General features: G+C 40.0%; 1 protein-coding gene across 2 annotated transcripts in view; it reads right to left on the reverse strand.

Moving 5' to 3' along the window:
* Positions 1-22,807, reverse strand: part of LOC125372325 (potassium voltage-gated channel subfamily H member 8-like) — a 351,499-nt gene that overhangs the window by 139,558 nt on the left and 189,134 nt on the right. The window lies entirely within an intron of this gene.

Genomic DNA, 22,807 nt, shown 5'->3' on the forward strand with positions numbered 1-22,807 from the left:
GGTGGTCCGTAAAACGAAAATGTACTTTTTTTGGCGAGCTCTCACGCGACTGTTATTGCATGTATGGTGGAAGTGATTAGTAATTATGCATTACCCCGACCAGTTCTAGCATATGTATAGGTGAATTTTGATGATATGCATGTCCGCCGTCCGTCCGCGCGTCTGTCCACCAAAACTCTGTTTTGTCATTTTCTCACGAACTATCTAACTTACAAAGCTGAAACTTTGCAAACATCTTCCCATGGTCTGTATCTAATAGTGCTGTGAATATCACTGCATTCCGTTGTCAAGTTTGGTTTCCATGGCAACCTGACGAAGAAAATCTTAAATCCAAGATGGCGGCCAAACGGCTGGAAATATCGATTTTGACGGCTGGATCGAAAATGATCGGTATCTTATGACGGTGTCACATGCAAAATAGGGTAGCTATTGGAGCAATTTTGGCGGAGATATATGCTGTTTTGTGCCGTTTTTATCACTTTTGGCATTTTCACGGCCTTTAATCCAATATGGACGCCAAATGACGCAACTTTTGACAAACAGCTAAGAACATGAAATGTTCAGCGTCTCATGCTTGTGCATTGTGGTTATTTGTAGCACTTTCTATCAAGAACTTTAGCAGCTAGGTAGTTTGCAAAGTAAAAATATGAGAGGCTAGCAAAATCCAATATGGCCGCCACATCACGTGACTTTTGACATAAGAGCAAGAAGAGATCTTGTTCAGCAACCAAAGCAAGACTCAACAGAAGTTGTTCAAATGCCTTACCTCATAAGTTTCCAATGCCAGAGCTTGCTAAAGATGTCCTCTCAAAGGTTTGAAAATAACTTTGAGCCGGAAGTCGGATTCAATATGGCGGCCATTGTAGACATATCTGAGGATTTTTTCTTTGAAGTTGTTAGTATGGTACTTGGAGCCAAAGTGTGGAGAGTTTGGAAGCTTTTGAGCTGGTAGTTTGAGCTGAGGAGATTTTGGGAGTCAAGTACTGAGATATCTGGTAAAAAACAGTGCCAAAACACTTAATCCAATATGGAGGCCAAACGAAGCAATTTGGCTACATTGGATGTGTAGAGATTTTGTTGGGCTTCTGATTCTGGATCTGTTCAGGAATTTTGGAAGTCTTTGGAGCTTTCGTGGCGGAGTTATGAGCTGTTGAAATTGGGATTTTTAGAGTTGTTTTGAGTTATCTGCCCTTAGTCTTGGAGTCTAGAGTCTTGAGATTTTTGTGGTATCTGCTTCAGGACCTGAGCTATCTTTGTGGAAATTTTGAAGAGATTCTGAGCAGTAGTTTTGGAGGTAGGATTGGAACAAAAAACGCCGGAATAATAATAATAATAATAATAATAATAAAGAATAATAATAATAATAATAATAAATCGAACAATTACAATAGGGCTCTTGCCTTGTAGGCAGGGAGCCCTAATAAGAAATCGTTATTTTTGCGATTTTGGCACTTTTGACCCCGGGATCGGGTAGCTGGACTAAAACCATTTAAAAAAATTCAAGGTCACCAAGGTCACGGGGTCAAGGTCATTTAGGTGGTCCGTAAAACGAAAATGTACTTTTTTTGGCGAGCTCTCACGCGACTGTTATTGCATGTATGGTGGAAGTGATTAGTAATTATGCATTACCCCGACCAGTTCTAGCATATGTATAGGTGAATTTTGATGATATGCATGTCCGCCGTCCGTCCGCGCGTCTGTCCACCAAAACTCTGTTTTGTCATTTTCTCACGAACTATCTAACTTACAAAGCTGAAACTTTGCAAACATCTTCCCATGGTCTGTATCTAATAGTGCTGTGAATATCACTGCATTCCGTTGTCAAGTTTGGTTTCCATGGCAACCTGACGAAGAAAATCTTAAATCCAAGATGGCGGCCAAACGGCTGGAAATATCGATTTTGACGGCTGGATCGAAAATGATCGGTATCTTATGACGGTGTCACATGCAAAATAGGGTAGCTATTGGAGCAATTTTGGCGGAGATATATGCTGTTTTGTGCCGTTTTTATCACTTTTGGCATTTTCACGGCCTTTAATCCAATATGGACGCCAAATGACGCAACTTTTGACAAACAGCTAAGAACATGAAATGTTCAGCGTCTCATGCTTGTGCATTGTGGTTATTTGTAGCACTTTCTATCAAGAACTTTAGCAGCTAGGTAGTTTGCAAAGTAAAAATATGAGAGGCTAGCAAAATCCAATATGGCCGCCACATCACGTGACTTTTGACATAAGAGCAAGAAGAGATCTTGTTCAGCAACCAAAGCAAGACTCAACAGAAGTTGTTCAAATGCCTTACCTCATAAGTTTCCAATGCCAGAGCTTGCTAAAGATGTCCTCTCAAAGGTTTGAAAATAACTTTGAGCCGGAAGTCGGATTCAATATGGCGGCCATTGTAGACATATCTGAGGATTTTTTCTTTGAAGTTGTTAGTATGGTACTTGGAGCCAAAGTGTGGAGAGTTTGGAAGCTTTTGAGCTGGTAGTTTGAGCTGAGGAGATTTTGGGAGTCAAGTACTGAGATATCTGGTAAAAAACAGTGCCAAAACACTTAATCCAATATGGAGGCCAAACGAAGCAATTTGGCTACATTGGATGTGTAGAGATTTTGTTGGGCTTCTGATTCTGGATCTGTTCAGGAATTTTGGAAGTCTTTGGAGCTTTCGTGGCGGAGTTATGAGCTGTTGAAATTGGGATTTTTAGAGTTGTTTTGAGTTATCTGCCCTTAGTCTTGGAGTCTAGAGTCTTGAGATTTTTGTGGTATCTGCTTCAGGACCTGAGCTATCTTTGTGGAAATTTTGAAGAGATTCTGAGCAGTAGTTTTGGAGGTAGGATTGGAACAAAAAACGCCGGAATAATAATAATAATAATAATAATAATAAAGAATAATAATAATAATAATAATAAATCGAACAATTACAATAGGGCTCTTGCCTTGTAGGCAGGGAGCCCTAATAAGAAATCGTTATTTTTGCGATTTTGGCACTTTTGACCCCGGGATCGGGTAGCTGGACTAAAACCATTTAAAAAAATTCAAGGTCACCAAGGTCACGGGGTCAAGGTCATTTAGGTGGTCCGTAAAACGAAAATGTACTTTTTTTGGCGAGCTCTCACGCGACTGTTATTGCATGTATGGTGGAAGTGATTAGTAATTATGCATTACCCCGACCAGTTCTAGCATATGTATAGGTGAATTTTGATGATATGCATGTCCGCCGTCCGTCCGCGCGTCTGTCCACCAAAACTCTGTTTTGTCATTTTCTCACGAACTATCTAACTTACAAAGCTGAAACTTTGCAAACATCTTCCCATGGTCTGTATCTAATAGTGCTGTGAATATCACTGCATTCCGTTGTCAAGTTTGGTTTCCATGGCAACCTGACGAAGAAAATCTTAAATCCAAGATGGCGGCCAAACGGCTGGAAATATCGATTTTGACGGCTGGATCGAAAATGATCGGTATCTTATGACGGTGTCACATGCAAAATAGGGTAGCTATTGGAGCAATTTTGGCGGAGATATATGCTGTTTTGTGCCGTTTTTATCACTTTTGGCATTTTCACGGCCTTTAATCCAATATGGACGCCAAATGACGCAACTTTTGACAAACAGCTAAGAACATGAAATGTTCAGCGTCTCATGCTTGTGCATTGTGGTTATTTGTAGCACTTTCTATCAAGAACTTTAGCAGCTAGGTAGTTTGCAAAGTAAAAATATGAGAGGCTAGCAAAATCCAATATGGCCGCCACATCACGTGACTTTTGACATAAGAGCAAGAAGAGATCTTGTTCAGCAACCAAAGCAAGACTCAACAGAAGTTGTTCAAATGCCTTACCTCATAAGTTTCCAATGCCAGAGCTTGCTAAAGATGTCCTCTCAAAGGTTTGAAAATAACTTTGAGCCGGAAGTCGGATTCAATATGGCGGCCATTGTAGACATATCTGAGGATTTTTTCTTTGAAGTTGTTAGTATGGTACTTGGAGCCAAAGTGTGGAGAGTTTGGAAGCTTTTGAGCTGGTAGTTTGAGCTGAGGAGATTTTGGGAGTCAAGTACTGAGATATCTGGTAAAAAACAGTGCCAAAACACTTAATCCAATATGGAGGCCAAACGAAGCAATTTGGCTACATTGGATGTGTAGAGATTTTGTTGGGCTTCTGATTCTGGATCTGTTCAGGAATTTTGGAAGTCTTTGGAGCTTTCGTGGCGGAGTTATGAGCTGTTGAAATTGGGATTTTTAGAGTTGTTTTGAGTTATCTGCCCTTAGTCTTGGAGTCTAGAGTCTTGAGATTTTTGTGGTATCTGCTTCAGGACCTGAGCTATCTTTGTGGAAATTTTGAAGAGATTCTGAGCAGTAGTTTTGGAGGTAGGATTGGAACAAAAAACGCCGGAATAATAATAATAATAATAATAATAATAAAGAATAATAATAATAATAATAATAAATCGAACAATTACAATAGGGCTCTTGCCTTGTAGGCAGGGAGCCCTAATAATAATAAATCGAACAATTACAATAGGGCTCTTGCCTTGTAGGCAGGGAGCCCTAATAAGAAATCGTTATTTTTGCGATTTTGGCGGTTTTGACCCCGGGATCGGGTAGCTGGACTAAAACCATTTTAAAAAATTCAAGGTCACCAAGGTCACGGGGTCAAGGTCATTTAGGTGGTCCGTAAAACGAAAATGTCCTTTTTTTGGCGAGCTCTCACGCGACTGTTATTGCATGTATGGTGGAAGTGGTTGGTAATTATGCATTACCCCGACCAGTTCTAGCACATGTATAGGTAAATTTTGATGATATGCATGTCCGCCGTCCGTCCGCGCGTCTGTCCACCAAAACTCTGTTTTGTCATTTTCTCACGAACTATCTAACTTACAAAGCTGAAACTTTGCAGATATCTTCCCATGGTCTGTATCTAATAGTGCTGTGAATATCACTGCATTTCGTTGTCAAGTTTGGTTTCCATGGCAACCTGACGAAGAAAAACTTAAATCCAAGATGGCGGCCAAACGGCTGGAAATAGCCATTTTTAGGCCTGGATCGAAAATGTTCGCTATCTTATGACAGTGTCACATGCAAAATATGGTAGCTATTGGAGCAATTTTGGCGGAGATATATGCTGTTTTGTGCCGTTTTTATCACTTTTGGCATTTTCACGGTCTTTAATCCAATATGGACGCTAAATGACGCAACTTTTGACAAACAGCTAAGAACATGAAATGTTAAGCGTCTGATGCTGGTCCATTGTGGTCATTTGTAGCACTTTCTAGCAAGAACTTTAGCAGCTACGTAGTTTGCAAAGTAAAAATATTAGAGGCTACCAAAATCCAATATGGCCGCCACATCACGTGACTTTTGACATAAGAGCAAGAAGAGATCTTGTTCAGCAACCAAACCAAGACTCAACAGAAGTTGTTCAAGTGCCTTACCTCATAAGTTTCCAATGCCAGAGCTAGCTAAAGATGTCCTCTCAAAAGTTTAAAAATAACTTTGAGCCGGAAGTTGGAGTCAATATGGCGGCCATTGAAGACATATCTGAGAATTTTTTCTTTGAAGTTGTTAGTATGGTACTTGGAGCCAAAGTGTGGAGAGTTTGGAAGCTTTTGAGCTGGTAGTTTGAGCTGAGGAGATTTTGGGAGTCAAGTACTGAGATATCTGGTAAAAAACAGTGCCAAAACACTTAATCCAATATGGAGGCCAAACGAAGCAATTTCGCTACATTGGATGTGTAGAGATTTTGTTTGGCATCTGATTCCGGATCTGTTCAGGAATTTTGGATGTCTTTGGAGCTTTCGTGGCGGAGTTATGAGCTGTTGAAATTGCGATTTTTAAAGTTGTTTTGAGTTGTCTGCCCTTAGTCTTTGAGTCTAGAGTCTTGGGATTTTTGTGGTATCTGCTTCAGGATCTAAGGTATCTTTGTGGAAATTTTGAAGACATTCTGAGCAGTAGTTTTGGAGGTAGGATTGGAACAAAAAACGCCGGAATAATAATAATAATAATAATAATAAAGAATAATAATAATAATAATAAATATAGCTGCAAGCAGCGATGTCGGGCTCCCGCTGGTTAGGAGTTGTAGAAGCGGATCCTGTTCTATTCATAGAAGTACTTTTGTAAAATTGCACTTTGGTTATACAGAGTACTAAAAACCATTGAAACTGAGTTCTTAATAAAACTAATTTATTACTGTTAAGGCATTTTCTCCTGTTGTTATATAAAAGCATTCGGATATGCGGAAGGATATGTGCTATACTGTGTACGAGTATAAGCTGATCTGGATTATCAATAGGAAATTTCACCGGTCCGTTTTGACCAAGAAAAAAATTCCCATTTTGGCCCTGTACCTGTTAAGTATGGAAGGTACCAGCACGCAGAGGTGTTGGTGACTTGTTATTGTAATATGCAGGAAATGGATCTTGTAATTTGACTCGTGCTCAGGGATGAGATGGCTTGGGACATTCTCTAACAGTAACAACACATGTCGGTCACCTCTTGTCATGTCATTGTTGAAGCAATTCAACCAATCAGCTAAGAAAACCCCAAGCCTTCCAAGCGTTTGTGATCAAAGTTTAAAAGAAGATTAGCTGTAAACACAATGGAGATCAATGCACTTAAGTAGGTTGAGAACGGGACTGGTTTCTAATCCATAATGCTATTGGTAAATAATACTCCTTAAAGTCGGCATTATATCTGGGATCTTTCAGAAAAATGGAATTATTAATAATGAACAGGTTCAGATCATAAAGGGGTAGTTTGATAGTGCGAAAATCCGTTCCAAGGAAAGACAAGGCATTTTATATAAAAAACAACAACATGTTGTACAACGATTCTTTTAGACAGGGAGCAACAGGATGGATCTACCGTGCAAGTACGGGAAACTGTGCACTTTTCGCTGGCAGAATGTATTACATACAGCATGAAGAGAATCTATACAGAAACAGACTATAGAAGTCGCTACTATTGAAACGAAGTGAACATATAAATGGTCTGTTATTATTTGAAATTGTGGTAATACAATTAAGACAAGTACCAGTAAATTAAACGGAGAGTTCAGCGATATTAAACTTTCAATCACAAACGTACAAAATGCGTGCTTTCTGCTGGCAAAGACTACTGAAAACAGCGTGAAGAAAATCCATAATGAAACAGACTATAGAAATCGCTGCTATCGAAACATGAAGTTAACATATAACCCGTCGGTTACTGTACTTGGAAGTTGCGGTAATACAATTATGACAAGTACCAGTAAATTAAACGGAGAGTTCAGCGATATTAAATCACAAACGTACAAAATGCGTGCTTTCTGCTAGCAGAGACTACTGAAAACAGCGTGAAGAAAATCCATAATGAAACAGACTATAGAAATCGCTACCGTCGAAACATGAAGTGAACCTGTCTGTTGTAGTAAGAAAATTATGACAAGTACGTTTAAAAGATAGTACATTAATCGGAGAGTTCAGCGATATCAAACTTTCAATCACAAACCTACCGTAAATCCCACAGTCTGAACAGCATTTATGAAGGAGGCAACACTTCGGGCGGGATGTAGGTCATGTTTTGACTGAAGCACCCCACACGCGGCTCTCGGACGACCCGGCTATAGCTGTCTCACCATACCATTCCCGTGCACGTGGATCACGTTCCAATATGCAACCGACCGACCGACCCAGCCGCATGGGACTGAGGTACGCTGGCACGCTGTGAGGCCAATACACATGTATGCGCAGTTCTTTGCTTAAGTCTGTTGACAATGTGTATTGTGAATTCGCGCCAATTGATGCAGATATGAGCTTTCACATAACAAAACATGCGATGTTGATATTTACTCCAAGTTTCTATACAGAACCGTTGAACGTACGAGCGCAAACGTAAATGTATTTCTATAGTCCGTTTCTACTTGCGTTGTCCATCAGCTGTTTTAACACTGTATCTCATTTGACCCTGATAACTGATTTCTGTGGTCAATAGCCTAAAACTATACACAAAGCTCACGTACTACAGACTGTAGTTTGTTATATAAATAAACCTATACCGACAATAATGTAGCGTATAGCGCTAAGAGAACGGAATCGTATGCACGAGTATTGCTGTCGATTGAAGTGCAGTGAACGGGACTTATTTGTCATGTTACTGCTGCTTCTTTCAGTGTCTTTTACTTTAAAAAATGTTTGAAGAGTTCGTAAAATACTCATGTCACCCCCACTAAATGACATGTGAAATAAGAGTTTGATGTATGTAGGATTTGTGATTTTTGACTGCATTTCAATATCGAATGGCACATGTAAATACTAAAGATTGCCTAGTCTGCCAGTTATAGAATCATCTGGTTAGGAGCAAGATGCTGAAAGATGTTGTTATACATAAATTATGCATCATTTCTCTCCCCGTCGTCTTATTTCCTATGTCGCTACAATTGGTCGTGGTAGCAGACATCCCCACTCAATATACATATACAAAATCTGGTCGAAATCGGACGAGTAGTTTCGGAGTTACGGGTATTTAGAGTTCAGCTATTTGGCAAGTTTATGGACCTGGGCCAAAGAGTGCCATTTTCAAAAAGCTGTAGCTCCAATGACCATTGGGCTAGAGACAAACGGTTTGGTGTTCTGGAATCGCCAGGACAAGGGCTATCAGGTCAACATATCACATACGTATGTTTACTGCGAAGTTGTTAGTATGGTACTTGGAGCCAAAGTGTGGAGAGTTTGGAAGCTTTTGAGCTGTTAGTTTGAGCTGAGCAGATTTTGGGAGTCAAGTACTGAGATATCTGCTAAAAAACAGTGCAAAAACACTTAATCCGACCTGGAGGCCAAACGAAGCAATTTCGCTACATTGGATGTGTAGAGAATTTGTTGGCCATCTGATTGCGCACCAGTTCAAGAATTTTGGATGTCTTTGGGGCTTTCGTGGCGGAGATATTAGCTGTTGAAATCGCGATTTTTAAAGTTGTTTTGAGTTATCTGCCCTTAGTCTTTGAGTCTAGAGTCTTGAGATTTTTGTGGGCATAACTTCAGTAGCTAAGCTATCTTTGTGGAAATTTTGAAGAGATTCTGGTCAGCAGTTTTGGAGGTACGATTGGAACAAAATCGGCCGGAATAATAATAATAATAATAAATAATAATAAATCTAACAATAACAATAGGGCTCTTGCCAAGATGGCAGGGAGCCCTAATAAGATTTTATTTTTTTTGCGATTTTGGCACTTTTGACCCCGGGATCGGGTAGCTGGACTAAAACCATTTAAAAAAATTCAAGGTCACCAAGGTCACGGGGTCAAGGTCATTTAGGTGGTCCGTAAAACGAAAATGTACTTTTTGGGGCGAGCTCTCACGCGACTGTTATTGCATGTATGGTGGAAGTGGTTGGTTATTATGCATTACCCCGACCAGTTCTAGCACATGTATAGGTACATTTTGATGATATGCATGTCCGCCGTCCGTCCGCGCGTCTGTCCACCAAAACTCTCTTTTGTCATTTTCTCACGAACTATCTAACTTACAAAGCTGAAACTTTGCAGACATCTTCCCATGGTCTGTATCTAATAGTGCTGTGAATATCAATGCATTCCGTTGTCAAGTTTGGTTTCCATGGCAACCTGACCAAAAAAACCTTAAATCCAAGATGGCGGCCAAACGGCTGGAAATATCCGTTTTTAGGCCTGGATCGAAAATGATCGCTATCTTATGACGGTGTCACATGCAAAAGATGGTAGCTATTGGAGCAATTTTGGCGGAGATATATGCTGTTTTGTGCCGTTTTTATCACTTTTGGCATTTTCACGGTCTTTAATCCAATATGGACGCTAAATGACGCAACTTTTGACAAACAGCCAAGAACATGAAATGTTCAGCGTCTGATGCTGGTGCATTGTGATCATTTGTAGCACTTTCTATCAAGAACGTTAGCAGCTACGTAGTTTGCAAAGTAAAAATATGAGAAGCTAGCAAAATCCAATATGGCCGCCACATCACGTGACTTTTGACATAAGAGCAAGAAGAGATCTTGTTTAGCAACCAAAGCAAGACTCAACAGAAGTTGTTCAAATGCCTTACCTGATAAGTTTCCAATGCCAGAGCTTGCTAAAGATGTCCTATAAAAAGTTTGAAAATAACTTTCAGCCGGAAGTTGCAGTCAATATGGCGGCCATTGAAGACATATCTGACGATTTTTTCTATGAAGTTGTTAGTATGGTACTTGGAGCCAAAGTGTGGAGAGTTTGGAAGCTTTTGAGCTGTTAGTTTGAGCTGAGCAGATTTTGGGAGTCAAGTACTGAGATATCTGCTAAAAAACAGTGCAAAAACACTTAATCCGACCTGGAGGCCAAACGAAGCAATTTCGCTACATTGGATGTGTAGAGAATTTGTTGGCCATCTGATTGCGCACCAGTTCAAGAATTTTGGATGTCTTTGGGGCTTTCGTGGCGGAGATATTAGCTGTTGAAATCGCGATTTTTAAAGTTGTTTTGAGTTATCTGCCCTTAGTCTTTGAGTCTAGAGTCTTGAGATTTTTGTGGGCATAACTTCAGTAGCTAAGCTATCTTTGTGGAAATTTTGAAGAGATTCTGGTCAGCAGTTTTGGAGGTACGATTGGAACAAAATCGGCCGGAATAATAATAATAATAATAAATAATAATAAATCTAACAATAACAATAGGGCTCTTGCCAAGATGGCAGGGAGCCCTAATAAATCGAACAATTACAATAGGGCTCTTGCCTTGTAGGCAGGGAGCCCTAATAAGAAATCGTTATTTTTGCGATTTTGGCGGTTTTGACCCCGGGATCGGGTAGCTGGACTAAAACCATTTTAAAAAATTCAAGGTCACCAAGGTCACGGGGTCAAGGTCATTTAGGTGGTCCGTAAAACGAAAATGTCCTTTTTTTGGCGAGCTCTCACGCGACTGTTATTGCATGTATGGTGGAAGTGGTTGGTAATTATGCATTACCCCGACCAGTTCTAGCACATGTATAGGTAAATTTTGATGATATGCATGTCCGCCGTCCGTCCGCGCGTCTGTCCACCAAAACTCTGTTTTGTCATTTTCTCACGAACTATCTAACTTACAAAGCTGAAACTTTGCAGATATCTTCCCATGGTCTGTATCTAATAGTGCTGTGAATATCACTGCATTTCGTTGTCAAGTTTGGTTTCCATGGCAACCTGACGAAGAAAAACTTAAATCCAAGATGGCGGCCAAACGGCTGGAAATAGCCATTTTTAGGCCTGGATCGAAAATGTTCGCTATCTTATGACAGTGTCACATGCAAAATATGGTAGCTATTGGAGCAATTTTGGCGGAGATATATGCTGTTTTGTGCCGTTTTTATCACTTTTGGCATTTTCACGGTCTTTAATCCAATATGGACGCTAAATGACGCAACTTTTGACAAACAGCTAAGAACATGAAATGTTAAGCGTCTGATGCTGGTCCATTGTGGTCATTTGTAGCACTTTCTAGCAAGAACTTTAGCAGCTACGTAGTTTGCAAAGTAAAAATATTAGAGGCTACCAAAATCCAATATGGCCGCCACATCACGTGACTTTTGACATAAGAGCAAGAAGAGATCTTGTTCAGCAACCAAACCAAGACTCAACAGAAGTTGTTCAAGTGCCTTACCTCATAAGTTTCCAATGCCAGAGCTAGCTAAAGATGTCCTCTCAAAAGTTTAAAAATAACTTTGAGCCGGAAGTTGGAGTCAATATGGCGGCCATTGAAGACATATCTGAGAATTTTTTCTTTGAAGTTGTTAGTATGGTACTTGGAGCCAAAGTGTGGAGAGTTTGGAAGCTTTTGAGCTGGTAGTTTGAGCTGAGGAGATTTTGGGAGTCAAGTACTGAGATATCTGGTAAAAAACAGTGCCAAAACACTTAATCCAATATGGAGGCCAAACGAAGCAATTTGGCTACATTGGATGTGTAGAGATTTTGTTGGGCTTCTGATTCTGGATCTGTTCAGGAATTTTGGAAGTCTTTGGAGCTTTCGTGGCGGAGTTATGAGCTGTTGAAATTGGGATTTTTAGAGTTGTTTTGAGTTATCTGCCCTTAGTCTTGGAGTCTAGAGTCTTGAGATTTTTGTGGTATCTGCTTCAGGACCTGAGCTATCTTTGTGGAAATTTTGAAGAGATTCTGAGCAGTAGTTTTGGAGGTAGGATTGGAACAAAAAACGCCGGAATAATAATAATAATAATAATAATAATAAAGAATAATAATAATAATAATAATAAATCGAACAATTACAATAGGGCTCTTGCCTTGTAGGCAGGGAGCCCTAATAAGAAATCGTTATTTTTGCGATTTTGGCACTTTTGACCCCGGGATCGGGTAGCTGGACTAAAACCATTTAAAAAAATTCAAGGTCACCAAGGTCACGGGGTCAAGGTCATTTAGGTGGTCCGTAAAACGAAAATGTACTTTTTTTGGCGAGCTCTCACGCGACTGTTATTGCATGTATGGTGGAAGTGATTAGTAATTATGCATTACCCCGACCAGTTCTAGCATATGTATAGGTGAATTTTGATGATATGCATGTCCGCCGTCCGTCCGCGCGTCTGTCCACCAAAACTCTGTTTTGTCATTTTCTCACGAACTATCTAACTTACAAAGCTGAAACTTTGCAAACATCTTCCCATGGTCTGTATCTAATAGTGCTGTGAATATCACTGCATTCCGTTGTCAAGTTTGGTTTCCATGGCAACCTGACGAAGAAAATCTTAAATCCAAGATGGCGGCCAAACGGCTGGAAATATCGATTTTGACGGCTGGATCGAAAATGATCGGTATCTTATGACGGTGTCACATGCAAAATAGGGTAGCTATTGGAGCAATTTTGGCGGAGATATATGCTGTTTTGTGCCGTTTTTATCACTTTTGGCATTTTCACGGCCTTTAATCCAATATGGACGCCAAATGACGCAACTTTTGACAAACAGCTAAGAACATGAAATGTTCAGCGTCTCATGCTTGTGCATTGTGGTTATTTGTAGCACTTTCTATCAAGAACTTTAGCAGCTAGGTAGTTTGCAAAGTAAAAATATGAGAGGCTAGCAAAATCCAATATGGCCGCCACATCACGTGACTTTTGACATAAGAGCAAGAAGAGATCTTGTTCAGCAACCAAAGCAAGACTCAACAGAAGTTGTTCAAATGCCTTACCTCATAAGTTTCCAATGCCAGAGCTTGCTAAAGATGTCCTCTCAAAGGTTTGAAAATAACTTTGAGCCGGAAGTCGGATTCAATATGGCGGCCATTGTAGACATATCTGAGGATTTTTTCTTTGAAGTTGTTAGTATGGTACTTGGAGCCAAAGTGTGGAGAGTTTGGAAGCTTTTGAGCTGGTAGTTTGAGCTGAGGAGATTTTGGGAGTCAAGTACTGAGATATCTGGTAAAAAACAGTGCCAAAACACTTAATCCAATATGGAGGCCAAACGAAGCAATTTGGCTACATTGGATGTGTAGAGATTTTGTTGGGCTTCTGATTCTGGATCTGTTCAGGAATTTTGGAAGTCTTTGGAGCTTTCGTGGCGGAGTTATGAGCTGTTGAAATTGGGATTTTTAGAGTTGTTTTGAGTTATCTGCCCTTAGTCTTGGAGTCTAGAGTCTTGAGATTTTTGTGGTATCTGCTTCAGGACCTGAGCTATCTTTGTGGAAATTTTGAAGAGATTCTGAGCAGTAGTTTTGGAGGTAGGATTGGAACAAAAAACGCCGGAATAATAATAATAATAATAATAATAATAAAGAATAATAATAATAATAATAATAAATCGAACAATTACAATAGGGCTCTTGCCTTGTAGGCAGGGAGCCCTAATAAGAAATCGTTATTTTTGCGATTTTGGCACTTTTGACCCCGGGATCGGGTAGCTGGACTAAAACCATTTAAAAAAATTCAAGGTCACCAAGGTCACGGGGTCAAGGTCATTTAGGTGGTCCGTAAAACGAAAATGTACTTTTTTTGGCGAGCTCTCACGCGACTGTTATTGCATGTATGGTGGAAGTGATTAGTAATTATGCATTACCCCGACCAGTTCTAGCATATGTATAGGTGAATTTTGATGATATGCATGTCCGCCGTCCGTCCGCGCGTCTGTCCACCAAAACTCTGTTTTGTCATTTTCTCACGAACTATCTAACTTACAAAGCTGAAACTTTGCAAACATCTTCCCATGGTCTGTATCTAATAGTGCTGTGAATATCACTGCATTCCGTTGTCAAGTTTGGTTTCCATGGCAACCTGACGAAGAAAATCTTAAATCCAAGATGGCGGCCAAACGGCTGGAAATATCGATTTTGACGGCTGGATCGAAAATGATCGGTATCTTATGACGGTGTCACATGCAAAATAGGGTAGCTATTGGAGCAATTTTGGCGGAGATATATGCTGTTTTGTGCCGTTTTTATCACTTTTGGCATTTTCACGGCCTTTAATCCAATATGGACGCCAAATGACGCAACTTTTGACAAACAGCTAAGAACATGAAATGTTCAGCGTCTCATGCTTGTGCATTGTGGTTATTTGTAGCACTTTCTATCAAGAACTTTAGCAGCTAGGTAGTTTGCAAAGTAAAAATATGAGAGGCTAGCAAAATCCAATATGGCCGCCACATCACGTGACTTTTGACATAAGAGCAAGAAGAGATCTTGTTCAGCAACCAAAGCAAGACTCAACAGAAGTTGTTCAAATGCCTTACCTCATAAGTTTCCAATGCCAGAGCTTGCTAAAGATGTCCTCTCAAAGGTTTGAAAATAACTTTGAGCCGGAAGTCGGATTCAATATGGCGGCCATTGTAGACATATCTGAGGATTTTTTCTTTGAAGTTGTTAGTATGGTACTTGGAGCCAAAGTGTGGAGAGTTTGGAAGCTTTTGAGCTGGTAGTTTGAGCTGAGGAGATTTTGGGAGTCAAGTACTGAGATATCTGGTAAAAAACAGTGCCAAAACACTTAATCCAATATGGAGGCCAAACGAAGCAATTTGGCTACATTGGATGTGTAGAGATTTTGTTGGGCTTCTGATTCTGGATCTGTTCAGGAATTTTGGAAGTCTTTGGAGCTTTCGTGGCGGAGTTATGAGCTGTTGAAATTGGGATTTTTAGAGTTGTTTTGAGTTATCTGCCCTTAGTCTTGGAGTCTAGAGTCTTGAGATTTTTGTGGTATCTGCTTCAGGACCTGAGCTATCTTTGTGGAAATTTTGAAGAGATTCTGAGCAGTAGTTTTGGAGGTAGGATTGGAACAAAAAACGCCGGAATAATAATAATAATAATAATAATAATAAAGAATAATAATAATAATAATAATAAATCGAACAATTACAATAGGGCTCTTGCCTTGTAGGCAGGGAGCCCTAATAAGAAATCGTTATTTTTGCGATTTTGGCACTTTTGACCCCGGGATCGGGTAGCTGGACTAAAACCATTTAAAAAAATTCAAGGTCACCAAGGTCACGGGGTCAAGGTCATTTAGGTGGTCCGTAAAACGAAAATGTACTTTTTTTGGCGAGCTCTCACGCGACTGTTATTGCATGTATGGTGGAAGTGATTAGTAATTATGCATTACCCCGACCAGTTCTAGCATATGTATAGGTGAATTTTGATGATATGCATGTCCGCCGTCCGTCCGCGCGTCTGTCCACCAAAACTCTGTTTTGTCATTTTCTCACGAACTATCTAACTTACAAAGCTGAAACTTTGCAAACATCTTCCCATGGTCTGTATCTAATAGTGCTGTGAATATCACTGCATTCCGTTGTCAAGTTTGGTTTCCATGGCAACCTGACGAAGAAAATCTTAAATCCAAGATGGCGGCCAAACGGCTGGAAATATCGATTTTGACGGCTGGATCGAAAATGATCGGTATCTTATGACGGTGTCACATGCAAAATAGGGTAGCTATTGGAGCAATTTTGGCGGAGATATATGCTGTTTTGTGCCGTTTTTATCACTTTTGGCATTTTCACGGCCTTTAATCCAATATGGACGCCAAATGACGCAACTTTTGACAAACAGCTAAGAACATGAAATGTTCAGCGTCTCATGCTTGTGCATTGTGGTTATTTGTAGCACTTTCTATCAAGAACTTTAGCAGCTAGGTAGTTTGCAAAGTAAAAATATGAGAGGCTAGCAAAATCCAATATGGCCGCCACATCACGTGACTTTTGACATAAGAGCAAGAAGAGATCTTGTTCAGCAACCAAAGCAAGACTCAACAGAAGTTGTTCAAATGCCTTACCTCATAAGTTTCCAATGCCAGAGCTTGCTAAAGATGTCCTCTCAAAGGTTTGAAAATAACTTTGAGCCGGAAGTCGGATTCAATATGGCGGCCATTGTAGACATATCTGAGGATTTTTTCTTTGAAGTTGTTAGTATGGTACTTGGAGCCAAAGTGTGGAGAGTTTGGAAGCTTTTGAGCTGGTAGTTTGAGCTGAGGAGATTTTGGGAGTCAAGTACTGAGATATCTGGTAAAAAACAGTGCCAAAACACTTAATCCAATATGGAGGCCAAACGAAGCAATTTGGCTACATTGGATGTGTAGAGATTTTGTTGGGCTTCTGATTCTGGATCTGTTCAGGAATTTTGGAAGTCTTTGGAGCTTTCGTGGCGGAGTTATGAGCTGTTGAAATTGGGATTTTTAGAGTTGTTTTGAGTTATCTGCCCTTAGTCTTGGAGTCTAGAGTCTTGAGATTTTTGTGGTATCTGCTTCAGGACCTGAGCTATCTTTGTGGAAATTTTGAAGAGATTCTGAGCAGTAGTTTTGGAGGTAGGATTGGAACAAAAAACGCCGGAATAATAATAATAATAATAATAATAATAAAGAATAATAATAATAATAATAATAAATCGAACAATTACAATAGGGCTCTTGCCTTGTAGGCAGGGAGCCCTAATAATAATAAATCGAACAATTACAATAGGGCTCTTGCCTTGTAGGCAGGGAGCCCTAATAAGAAATCGTTATTTTTGCGATTTTGGCGGTTTTGACCCCGGGATCGGGTAGCTGGACTAAAACCATTTTAAAAAATTCAAGGTCACCAAGGTCACGGGGTCAAGGTCATTTAGGTGGTCCGTAAAACGAAAATGTCCTTTTTTTGGCGAGCTCTCACGCGACTGTTATTGCATGTATGGTGGAAGTGGTTGGTAATTATGCATTACCCCGACCAGTTCTAGCACATGTATAGGTAAATTTTGATGATATGCATGTCCGCCGTCCGTCCGCGCGTCTGTCCACCAAAACTCTGTTTTGTCATTTTCTCACGAACTATCTAACTTACAAAGCTGAAACTTTGCAGATATCTTCCCATGGTCTGTATCTAATAGTGCTGTGAATATCACTGCATTTCGTTGTCAAGTTTGGTTTCCATGGCAACCTGACGAAGAAAAACTTAAATCCAAGATGGCGGCCAAACGGCTGGAAATAGCCATTTTTAGGCCTGGATCGAAAATGTTCGCTATCTTATGACAGTGTCACATGCAAAATATGGTAGCTATTGGAGCAATTTTGGCGGAGATATATGCTGTTTTGTGCCGTTTTTATCACTTTTGGCATTTTCACGGTCTTTAATCCAATATGGACGCTAAATGACGCAACTTTTGACAAACAGCTAAGAACATGAAATGTTAAGCGTCTGATGCTGGTCCATTGTGGTCATTTGTAGCACTTTCTAGCAAGAACTTTAGCAGCTACGTAGTTTGCAAAGTAAAAATATTAGAGGCTACCAAAATCCAATATGGCCGCCACATCACGTGACTTTTGACATAAGAGCAAGAAGAGATCTTGTTCAGCAACCAAACCAAGACTCAACAGAAGTTGTTCAAGTGCCTTACCTCATAAGTTTCCAATGCCAGAGCTAGCTAAAGATGTCCTCTCAAAAGTTTAAAAATAACTTTGAGCCGGAAGTTGGAGTCAATATGGCGGCCATTGAAGACATATCTGAGAATTTTTTCTTTGAAGTTGTTAGTATGGTACTTGGAGCCAAAGTGTGGAGAGTTTGGAAGCTTTTGAGCTGGTAGTTTGAGCTGAGGAGATTTTGGGAGTCAAGTACTGAGATATCTGGTAAAAAACAGTGCCAAAACACTTAATCCAATATGGAGGCCAAACGAAGCAATTTCGCTACATTGGATGTGTAGAGATTTTGTTTGGCATCTGATTCCGGATCTGTTCAGGAATTTTGGATGTCTTTGGAGCTTTCGTGGCGGAGTTATGAGCTGTTGAAATTGCGATTTTTAAAGTTGTTTTGAGTTGTCTGCCCTTAGTCTTTGAGTCTAGAGTCTTGGGATTTTTGTGGTATCTGCTTCAGGATCTAAGGTATCTTTGTGGAAATTTTGAAGACATTCTGAGCAGTAGTTTTGGAGGTAGGATTGGAACAAAAAACGCCGGAATAATAATAATAATAATAATAATAAAGAATAATAATAATAATAATAATAAATCGAACAATTACAATAGGGCTCTTGCCTTGTAGGCAGGGAGCCCTAATAAGAAATCGTTATTTTTGCGATTTTGGCGGTTTTGACCCCGGGATCGGGTAGCTGGACTAAAACCATTTTAAAAAATTCAAGGTCACCAAGGTCACGGGGTCAAGGTCATTTAGGTGGTCCGTAAAACGAAAATGTCCTTTTTTTGGCGAGCTCTCACGCGACTGTTATTGCATGTATGGTGGAAGTGGTTGGTAATTATGCATTACCCCGACCAGTTCTAGCACATGTATAGGTAAATTTTGATGATATGCATGTCCGCCGTCCGTCCGCGCGTCTGTCCACCAAAACTCTGTTTTGTCATTTTCTCACGAACTATCTAACTTACAAAGCTGAAACTTTGCAGATATCTTCCCATGGTCTGTATCTAATAGTGCTGTGAATATCACTGCATTTCGTTGTCAAGTTTGGTTTCCATGGCAACCTGACGAAGAAAAACTTAAATCCAAGATGGCGGCCAAACGGCTGGAAATAGCCATTTTTAGGCCTGGATCGAAAATGTTCGCTATCTTATGACAGTGTCACATGCAAAATATGGTAGCTATTGGAGCAATTTTGGCGGAGATATATGCTGTTTTGTGCCGTTTTTATCACTTTTGGCATTTTCACGGTCTTTAATCCAATATGGACGCTAAATGACGCAACTTTTGACAAACAGCTAAGAACATGAAATGTTAAGCGTCTGATGCTGGTCCATTGTGGTCATTTGTAGCACTTTCTAGCAAGAACTTTAGCAGCTACGTAGTTTGCAAAGTAAAAATATTAGAGGCTACCAAAATCCAATATGGCCGCCACATCACGTGACTTTTGACATAAGAGCAAGAAGAGATCTTGTTCAGCAACCAAACCAAGACTCAACAGAAGTTGTTCAAGTGCCTTACCTCATAAGTTTCCAATGCCAGAGCTAGCTAAAGATGTCCTCTCAAAAGTTTAAAAATAACTTTGAGCCGGAAGTTGGAGTCAATATGGCGGCCATTGAAGACATATCTGAGAATTTTTTCTTTGAAGTTGTTAGTATGGTACTTGGAGCCAAAGTGTGGAGAGTTTGGAAGCTTTTGAGCTGGTAGTTTGAGCTGAGGAGATTTTGGGAGTCAAGTACTGAGATATCTGGTAAAAAACAGTGCCAAAACACTTAATCCAATATGGAGGCCAAACGAAGCAATTTCGCTACATTGGATGTGTAGAGATTTTGTTTGGCATCTGATTCCGGATCTGTTCAGGAATTTTGGATGTCTTTGGAGCTTTCGTGGCGGAGTTATGAGCTGTTGAAATTGCGATTTTTAAAGTTGTTTTGAGTTGTCTGCCCTTAGTCTTTGAGTCTAGAGTCTTGGGATTTTTGTGGTATCTGCTTCAGGATCTAAGGTATCTTTGTGGAAATTTTGAAGACATTCTGAGCAGTAGTTTTGGAGGTAGGATTGGAACAAAAAACGCCGGAATAATAATAATAATAATAATAATAAAGAATAATAATAATAATAATAATAAATCGAACAATTACAATAGGGCTCTTGCCTTGTAGGCAGGGAGCCCTAATAAGAAATCGTTATTTTTGCGATTTTGGCGGTTTTGACCCCGGGATCGGGTAGCTGGACTAAAACCATTTTAAAAAATTCAAGGTCACCAAGGTCACGGGGTCAAGGTCATTTAGGTGGTCCGTAAAACGAAAATGTCCTTTTTTTGGCGAGCTCTCACGCGACTGTTATTGCATGTATGGTGGAAGTGGTTGGTAATTATGCATTACCCCGACCAGTTCTAGCACATGTATAGGTAAATTTTGATGATATGCATGTCCGCCGTCCGTCCGCGCGTCTGTCCACCAAAACTCTGTTTTGTCATTTTCTCACGAACTATCTAACTTACAAAGCTGAAACTTTGCAGATATCTTCCCATGGTCTGTATCTAATAGTGCTGTGAATATCACTGCATTTCGTTGTCAAGTTTGGTTTCCATGGCAACCTGACGAAGAAAAACTTAAATCCAAGATGGCGGCCAAACGGCTGGAAATAGCCATTTTTAGGCCTGGATCGAAAATGTTCGCTATCTTATGACAGTGTCACATGCAAAATATGGTAGCTATTGGAGCAATTTTGGCGGAGATATATGCTGTTTTGTGCCGTTTTTATCACTTTTGGCATTTTCACGGTCTTTAATCCAATATGGACGCTAAATGACGCAACTTTTGACAAACAGCTAAGAACATGAAATGTTAAGCGTCTGATGCTGGTCCATTGTGGTCATTTGTAGCACTTTCTAGCAAGAACTTTAGCAGCTACGTAGTTTGCAAAGTAAAAATATTAGAGGCTACCAAAATCCAATATGGCCGCCACATCACGTGACTTTTGACATAAGAGCAAGAAGAGATCTTGTTCAGCAACCAAACCAAGACTCAACAGAAGTTGTTCAAGTGCCTTACCTCATAAGTTTCCAATGCCAGAGCTAGCTAAAGATGTCCTCTCAAAAGTTTAAAAATAACTTTGAGCCGGAAGTTGGAGTCAATATGGCGGCCATTGAAGACATATCTGAGAATTTTTTCTTTGAAGTTGTTAGTATGGTACTTGGAGCCAAAGTGTGGAGAGTTTGGAAGCTTTTGAGCTGGTAGTTTGAGCTGAGGAGATTTTGGGAGTCAAGTACTGAGATATCTGGTAAAAAACAGTGCCAAAACACTTAATCCAATATGGAGGCCAAACGAAGCAATTTCGCTACATTGGATGTGTAGAGATTTTGTTTGGCATCTGATTCCGGATCTGTTCAGGAATTTTGGATGTCTTTGGAGCTTTCGTGGCGGAGTTATGAGCTGTTGAAATTGCGATTTTTAAAGTTGTTTTGAGTTGTCTGCCCTTAGTCTTTGAGTCTAGAGTCTTGGGATTTTTGTGGTATCTGCTTCAGGATCTAAGGTATCTTTGTGGAAATTTTGAAGACATTCTGAGCAGTAGTTTTGGAGGTAGGATTGGAACAAAAAACGCCGGAATAATAATAATAATAATAATAATAAAGAATAATAATAATAATAATAATAAATCGAACAATTACAATAGGGCTCTTGCCTTGTAGGCAGGGAGCCCTAATAAGAAATCGTTATTTTTGCGATTTTGGCGGTTTTGACCCCGGGATCGGGTAGCTGGACTAAAACCATTTTAAAAAATTCAAGGTCACCAAGGTCACGGGGTCAAGGTCATTTAGGTGGTCCGTAAAACGAAAATGTCCTTTTTTTGGCGAGCTCTCACGCGACTGTTATTGCATGTATGGTGGAAGTGGTTGGTAATTATGCATTACCCCGACCAGTTCTAGCACATGTATAGGTAAATTTTGATGATATGCATGTCCGCCGTCCGTCCGCGCGTCTGTCCACCAAAACTCTGTTTTGTCATTTTCTCACGAACTATCTAACTTACAAAGCTGAAACTTTGCAGATATCTTCCCATGGTCTGTATCTAATAGTGCTGTGAATATCACTGCATTTCGTTGTCAAGTTTGGTTTCCATGGCAACCTGACGAAGAAAAACTTAAATCCAAGATGGCGGCCAAACGGCTGGAAATAGCCATTTTTAGGCCTGGATCGAAAATGTTCGCTATCTTATGACAGTGTCACATGCAAAATATGGTAGCTATTGGAGCAATTTTGGCGGAGATATATGCTGTTTTGTGCCGTTTTTATCACTTTTGGCATTTTCACGGTCTTTAATCCAATATGGACGCTAAATGACGCAACTTTTGACAAACAGCTAAGAACATGAAATGTTAAGCGTCTGATGCTGGTCCATTGTGGTCATTTGTAGCACTTTCTAGCAAGAACTTTAGCAGCTACGTAGTTTGCAAAGTAAAAATATTAGAGGCTACCAAAATCCAATATGGCCGCCACATCACGTGACTTTTGACATAAGAGCAAGAAGAGATCTTGTTCAGCAACCAAACCAAGACTCAACAGAAGTTGTTCAAGTGCCTTACCTCATAAGTTTCCAATGCCAGAGCTAGCTAAAGATGTCCTCTCAAAAGTTTAAAAATAACTTTGAGCCGGAAGTTGGAGTCAATATGGCGGCCATTGAAGACATATCTGAGAATTTTTTCTTTGAAGTTGTTAGTATGGTACTTGGAGCCAAAGTGTGGAGAGTTTGGAAGCTTTTGAGCTGGTAGTTTGAGCTGAGGAGATTTTGGGAGTCAAGTACTGAGATATCTGGTAAAAAACAGTGCCAAAACACTTAATCCAATATGGAGGCCAAACGAAGCAATTTCGCTACATTGGATGTGTAGAGATTTTGTTTGGCATCTGATTCCGGATCTGTTCAGGAATTTTGGATGTCTTTGGAGCTTTCGTGGCGGAGTTATGAGCTGTTGAAATTGCGATTTTT

Source organism: Haliotis rufescens, unplaced genomic scaffold (assembly GCF_023055435.1).
Source record: "Haliotis rufescens isolate VD_foot unplaced genomic scaffold, xgHalRufe1.0.p SCAF_4, whole genome shotgun sequence".
In the NCBI taxonomy this organism is placed as follows: Eukaryota; Metazoa; Mollusca; class Gastropoda; order Lepetellida; family Haliotidae; genus Haliotis; species Haliotis rufescens.